The sequence below is a fragment of the Canis aureus genome, chromosome 5, assembly GCF_053574225.1.
Source record: "Canis aureus isolate CA01 chromosome 5, VMU_Caureus_v.1.0, whole genome shotgun sequence".
NCBI classification, from domain to species: domain Eukaryota; kingdom Metazoa; phylum Chordata; class Mammalia; order Carnivora; family Canidae; genus Canis; species Canis aureus.
This window is the reverse complement of record NC_135615.1, coordinates 48602460-48609268: the sequence shown is the minus strand read 5'-3', so window position 1 is coordinate 48609268 and position 6809 is coordinate 48602460.

Below are 6809 nucleotides of genomic sequence, written 5' to 3'. Positions count from 1 at the left end.
ATGTGTTCATTCCAAAAGGGAGGACTGATTGCCAAGAGAGAATTTCAGCAAGCCTTGAAATTATACTTGCCTTTAACTCACATCAGAAATGTGGTTCCCTTTCCCGGTAGCCTCCTAACGAGCTAAAAATGTAGATATAAAGTATCAGCTTGAATGATTAGAGAAAAATAACAACGTTAGAGAAAAACTGTGCCAAAGCACTTGTACCCAGTGGGTTTACACAGGAAGGAAACCTCCTTGCAAACCTCCAAGACCAAAGCCAAACCTGTGGAGCAAATAGGCCTAAAATGAGGAGGGAGGTGTGGACCTTTCTGCACACACTCTAGGAAGTGGACCCTCTTTCTTGTTCCTCTTTGTCCTACCTAGGATCTTTGCTATGGGGGAAGGAAGTTACAAGGAACGAACCGTCTTGTGCAGGTGAGAAAAGTCTTTCTCTGCAGTGTTGCTGGATTTGCTCCTGGAATGAGCATGCAAGGGGAGGCTCCGGGGAGGCTTGTTCTTGCAGCAGCCCAGAGAAGCAGGTGGATTGGATGGCAGGCTCTGGTGACCTATGGCGGCTTGCCTGGTCCCCTGGGCATTCCAAGGCCCCACCTTCCACCTGGCCCGTGACCTTCGACCAGGGCCCTGTGGCCAACACGAAAGTGGAGGAGGTGGGGGGAGTATAGGTATCAGGCTGCCGGGGCCCAGGCCACAAATGAAAGAGTCACTTGTTTCCATTCCTGGTGCTCACTTGTGAGGTCCTGGGAGCTGCAGAACTGGTATTTCTCCAAATCCTGGCAGCTCGTGTGGCTGTGTAGACAAGCTGTACTTACAGCTGTACATGTGTATGCGTGGTGCATGGGAGGCAGCAGCCTGGCTTCGGGTCCCAGCTCTGCCGTTGACTCCCTCTGGGAATTCTAGGAATGCTTTTGCCTCTCAGGAGCCTCAGTTTCCTTATCTGTGAAATGGGACAGCAGGATCCCTGGTGGTGCTCGGGCAGGATCGGGGAGTGAGGGGCAGGGCAGGGGGCTGCTAAGGAGGCAGATGGCAGGCATCTCCTATCATCCTCCACAGCCCCCCAACCTGGAGTCAGCAGAAACAATCCCCCTCTTCTCTTTTTTTTTTTTTTTTTTTAAGATTTTATTTATTCATGATAGTCACACAGAGAGAGACAGAGAGGCAGAGACACAGGCAGAGGGAGAAGCAGGCTCCATGCACCGGGAGCCCGATGTGGGATTCGATCCCGGGTCTCCAGGATCACACCCTGGGCCAAAGGCAGGCGCCAAACCGCTGCGCCACCCAGGGATCCCCCCCTCTTCTCTTATCTGTCTTATGTTGTGTACATGCACATGAGATTTTCTTTGAAAAAAAGGTTTCTGTTGCTTCTAAAAACCAATAGACTAGGCTCTCTCTCAGTGACCTTCTGAATTTATTATCCCATGATTCCATGATTCCAAAACCAAAGTTCAGACGTGGCCTTTTTAAAGGACTGCGTGCTCCTTGGGAGGGCGAGACGTGATGATATGGGTTGAGATATTCCTGTTACTGAGACTCTTCTGTAGCCTCCCCACGGGGACGTATAAAGTTTCCAGAGCCCAAGACCCCTCCTTTGTTACACCTGATAAAAGCTCACATGTTAATTATTTAGCCACGGTGCCAACTGGAAGGAACATGGTTGTATAATGAAACGGCCTTGAAAACATTTCCGTGTGTAACATACGGCTCTTGCAATTTAAACATATTTTTTCTTCCTTCCTATCAGCAGTTATGTTATGGACTGGGCTCAGCCGGTTTAGCAACAAAGGGCACCGGATTGGTGAATTATTCATGTAATCTACATTTCCTGACTGCTGAGGATAATTGACAGGTGTCATGTCACCTTTTACAAACGTCCCACAATTAGGGACTATATATCAACGTTTGACTTCGAAGGAAAGCTCCCCTTCCAAGCCAGTTTCATATTTTATTTACAGCTTGGTGGCGTTTTTGACTTGGCTGCCTCTTTCTCTCACTTTCGATTCCAAGCCTTTTGCTCTACCTAATATAACCAGGAACATTTAAATAATAAGACTCCCTCTCAGTTTGCTAAAGGCAGTCACTCATTGCTGCCGTGTTTTATTCACTCAGCCATTATGGTAGTCAATTCCTTGATTTAAGAAACCTAGGATAAAATGCAGCTGTAAGGAAACCGTGATATAAATCTGTTTTTATGACTTGTTTGGTTCACAGGGAAAAAAAAAAAAGTAAAAGCAAATCTTCCCAGGGTTCTGACACAAGTTGTAAACTGTGGGGAAAGTTAGCTAGTTAAAGAATATGATTTACTTCATAGGAGCGATGGAACATTTCAGATCTCCACCAGAGTGGGAAGTTTTTCTAGCATTAGGAATAAAGCCAAGGTGAGTTCTATTTAGGCCCGGCGAGAAAAATCCAGGAAGGAAAAAAGCCTGGGATTGATCACCCTGAAGACTAACGAGAGGACAGAGCCAAAAGAGAAACACATTTAGTGAAACAGAACCTCCAAAATCCGACTGAGGCCTTGCCCACCAGCCAACCCTAGTGGGTGGCAAGGCTGAAAGCCGGGTCAGCCCATCCCCATCCCAGCGCGTGTGCTGCTCGCAACGCCACGGATCACTCTTGCTACCTCTCTAGTATCCACTCACCTCTTGTGCTGCCGCCAGTTACTTGCTGTTCCTTGGGAGAAGTCGCCTCAGTCTGAGTTCTGTGATTCGTTTGCAATGATCTCAGGGCCTACTCTAGGGGTGAGCGTGACTGCCCAGGTCCATCGGTGAATCCATTTACCCAAATGGATGCTGCGGGTCTGGCCGTGTGACCTAAATCAGACCAGGGAGACACAGTGAATCCCCAGCACTTGTACAGGTGTTACTGGAAGTGATCTTTCCGTCCCGCTAGACTGAGTAAGGCTGGGAGGTCTGCAGCGGCCACACATACGCTCCCTACGTGGAAGAGGCTGGAGGGACAGGGAGTGGCCGGGAACCCTATCATGTGATACCCGAGGGTGAAGCCTCCAACACACAAAAAACTGAGCAGAGAGAGTAAACCTTGGTTAAGCAAACTTATCTTTATCTTCTAAACCAGGACAACTTGGAGAACGAAACAGGGCAAGACATACGCCGAACTGGGTCAGATACATGAATAGGAAGATCCTGGGCAAACAGGAACATGTGGTCATCTTGCTCTACGATGGTGTCATCTGGCCTGCTGGACTGGGCCTTGCCCCTGGAACAGGCCAGCTGAATGAAGCTCGCACTCTCCTGGACCATTCTCGTTTAGGTGACAGTGAACTCCATTGTTGAAGCCGATGGGAGTTAGGAGTTCTGTAACTTGCTTTCACTGACACAAATATGCTAGCTTCCTAACTGGTTCGCTTTCTGAAACCTTGTCCTATGTCATATTTGAAGCTTGCAGTTAAAGGTAATACTTACATCCTTCCATTCCAATAAACATTAAAACTTTATATTTAATGTTTTATGTCAAATAATAGAATCTAACACTTGCAGAACCTTTACAGTTTGCAGGGGACTTCCACATTAATGGTCTCATTCACACTAATCTCCCTGTACAATAAGTATCCCCCAAGGTTCACACGGCTCATGGGACATATATGCAGTAGTGACTTTTGGCAGGGGAAACCCCCTGCCACACTGAATTTGTTTGCCAGTTTCTGTGGTGTGACTATTCTGACAAGGGCCAACTTCAAGGCATCCACCTGACCTCACTGAATGTGGAGTTGGGGAAGAGATGCATTGGCTCGAGAGAGCTGCCTCCTGTACTCCAAGACTTCTGACTCTATTTCTTAAATTCAGCCTATTTTTCTGTTCCAGGTGTTCGGTGGGAGGCAGTCAGTTCTGAATCGTGGTCTCTTAATGATGGCGGACGTGCCTCAAAGCCAGTGATGCCAATAAGCCTTCAAAAGAGAACTCCTCAGAGCAGAGCTGCAATGGCCAACCTGGTCCAGACCCTGTGTGTTTCCTGAGCCTGTCTGCCCTGATGCCTGGCCTCAGCATGAACCTTCTCTGGGACTGCAGCATTTGCAGTCTTCCCCACTTGGATGTGGCTGTGGGCCTGCACACCTCCTCGCCTTTCGGCTCTGCTTCTGCTTATCCTGCATCTGGTGTAGGTGATTTGTCCAGGCCTTTTGCTCCTTTAGGGCCACTATGTGTAATAAAGGTACTGCCTTCCTTTACCCCAGAGTGAGAAGCCAAGGCCTTGGGATGCCTTGTGTCCTAGAGTCCCGTGGGCTGGCTCAGTGAGAACTCCCTGTGCTATTCTCTGGTCACTCTGAAGGGGACACTTACAAAGCCTGTTCCCAATTATGATCTCATTTGGAGGCACTGACTAGATGGTGTGCTAAATGCTTTGCCTCAGCAGAGAGAGCTTGGAGGAGGGTTGAATCATGTGAAAACCCTAGTGGCAGCAACCTAATTTCCAGTCCTGGGGCTTAGGGGAAATTAGCCTGGCTTTATAGGGCTTGCCTCACAAGCTTAAACCTACTGGCTGTGAGCAAATGCCACAATAACCTTAATTGTCAGAAAGCATGGAGCCATTGAATTGCATGATAAAAATAAATGTGGCCTTTGACATCCAATATATGTAAAAACTTGAGAAAAAGAAAGTCTTCTAGCAACATTGCAACTCAAATATTTGGAGACCGCTTTTCTTCTTTTTCAAATTTTTATTTAAATTCTAATTAGCTAACATAAGTGCGATGTTGGTTTCAGGAGTAGAATTCAGTGGTTCATGCCTTCCAAACAATACCCAGTGCAGAGACCACGTCTCAGTTGCAACTGTTCTGTCTTCCAGTGAGCTGGGAAGGAAGGGAACAGTACTGCCAACGTCTGGTCCTGCTGTGGTCGGTTCTCCATTGTCTGCTCTTGGGAGAATCATTTAGGTTTCATTCATGGGTAGGTTTTCATACGTATGCTTGATCTGGGGCCATGTCAGAGCATCTGAGCATTGCCTTGGAACAACTTAATGAAGCAAGTTGATGGAGAACTGGAAAGCTGCCCTCTCTCCAGGCTGCCCTCCTGCAATGGCAGTTCCTGGGGGAATAAAGGGTCCTTTTCTACAATGATTCAAACCTGCAAGGGGATTTGTGTCCCCTCCAGTTTTTCCCATGGAGGAAATTACGGGGACTGTGTTTCGTATTGCTTTCCCACATGCAAAGAAAATACAGTTGCAGTAAAGCAGCCCAAACTTTTTTTTTTACTATCAGGATGAATATGCTCATGCAAAATGCAAGGAGTGTAGAACATAAAGCCATAGTGAAGGCCACAGTCCTAGTTCCATTTCTGAGCTTGGGATCTGGCTGCAGGTCTGATCTGACAAATGGCAGGAAACAATCCATTGCTGTTTATAATGAGTTAGATTGGTACAGAGGGCTAAGGCTGTGAGAGTTCAGAAAAACTGGAAAAATCAGAGAAGAATTTGGAAAGAAGGGAAGACTTAAGCTGGGCTCTGACAGCTGGACAGGAAAAGGAGGACATTCCAGCTGGGTAGAATGAGAGCATTAAGGGCCACTTGGTGGCATGAGTGCCAGGGGGGCGAGGAGGGGGTGTTTATGCAAAAGTACCATTAAGCAGCTGGGTTCTCCCATAGAAAGTAAGCAAGAGGTTTACCGAATAAGCTTCTCAGTAGAGGGGGTGTGAACAGCTCATAAGGTTAAGAATTAGAGGACCCTGCCATAAAAGATACTGTGACTCAGAATCATACTTCTTGGAACATCCAGCATCCACACATAGATTGAAAAGTCCTTCTGATATTTTCAGCTGATGAGCAAACTGGATTTTGCACAACTGGCTTGAGTGGTTATGTAGCCGATGCTGTCATTAAGATGACACCTCCCCCCCCCCCCCCAAAGAAAGGAAACATTGGCAAATCTGTGAATTATTTAAAATTTTGCATTCTTTGTGACAGGTATTCTAGGCCCCAAGAATACCAAAGTGATGAAAATGAGAAGCATTAGGGGTTTAAAGGTCTCCTTATTTCTGAAAAGCCTGAGGTGGCTCTGAGAAATGAAAGACAGCGGCTGACATGGTGACCTAAGAGATGTCTATTGTGGTGGAACCCCCATGGGGTCTGCATTTCCATCAAGCTAATCACCAGTTCTTCTCTTTGTAGGAGGTGGAGTGATGGAGAGCTTGGGATCTCTCTGTAGCACGGTAAGTCAGCTTGACCATGTTTAAAGTTTAAAAAGGCTCCATGTCACATACAGAGGCAGGCTGACATGCTGCTACCATTCCACCCGGATAGACAGGCCTCGTGTGGGGAACTGAGCCCTGGAGAAGGAAGCATGTGTGGAGACAGGGGGCTTGTCCCAGCCCCAAGTCAGGTCAAGGAGCCAGAGTTTCTATCCAAGGCAACTTGACAACGTGGAGAAAGCCCCAGTGGATGCAAATATCAGACAGCAGGGCCTCACGGCAAACGAGCTCCACTGTTTGTAAGAAAAACAAGCGAGCGGTTGGAGGAAGTAAGGGAAGCTCCTTTCCCAAATATTAAGGGGTTTTTAATACAGTATTTATTTAGAGACAAGGAAATGGGAATAATTGGCCCTTTCTGTTGGCTACTTTTAAACTTCTGCTCCCAAACATCTTTCTAGGAGACAACAGTTTTTAATATTTTTGCAAAAACGGAAAAGCCCAAAATGATCAGGTCAAAACTTTACAAGTGAGCAAAAACAGGAAGAAGGGAAAATGCCTGGACACACAGGGAGACTCTTGGCTGCAAACAACAAAGGTTCTGTTGGGTTTCCTTGGAGAAACGGGAGGCTTACTTACCGGGAGAAGGCACGTGGAGGGGAAGCAGGTGTGGAA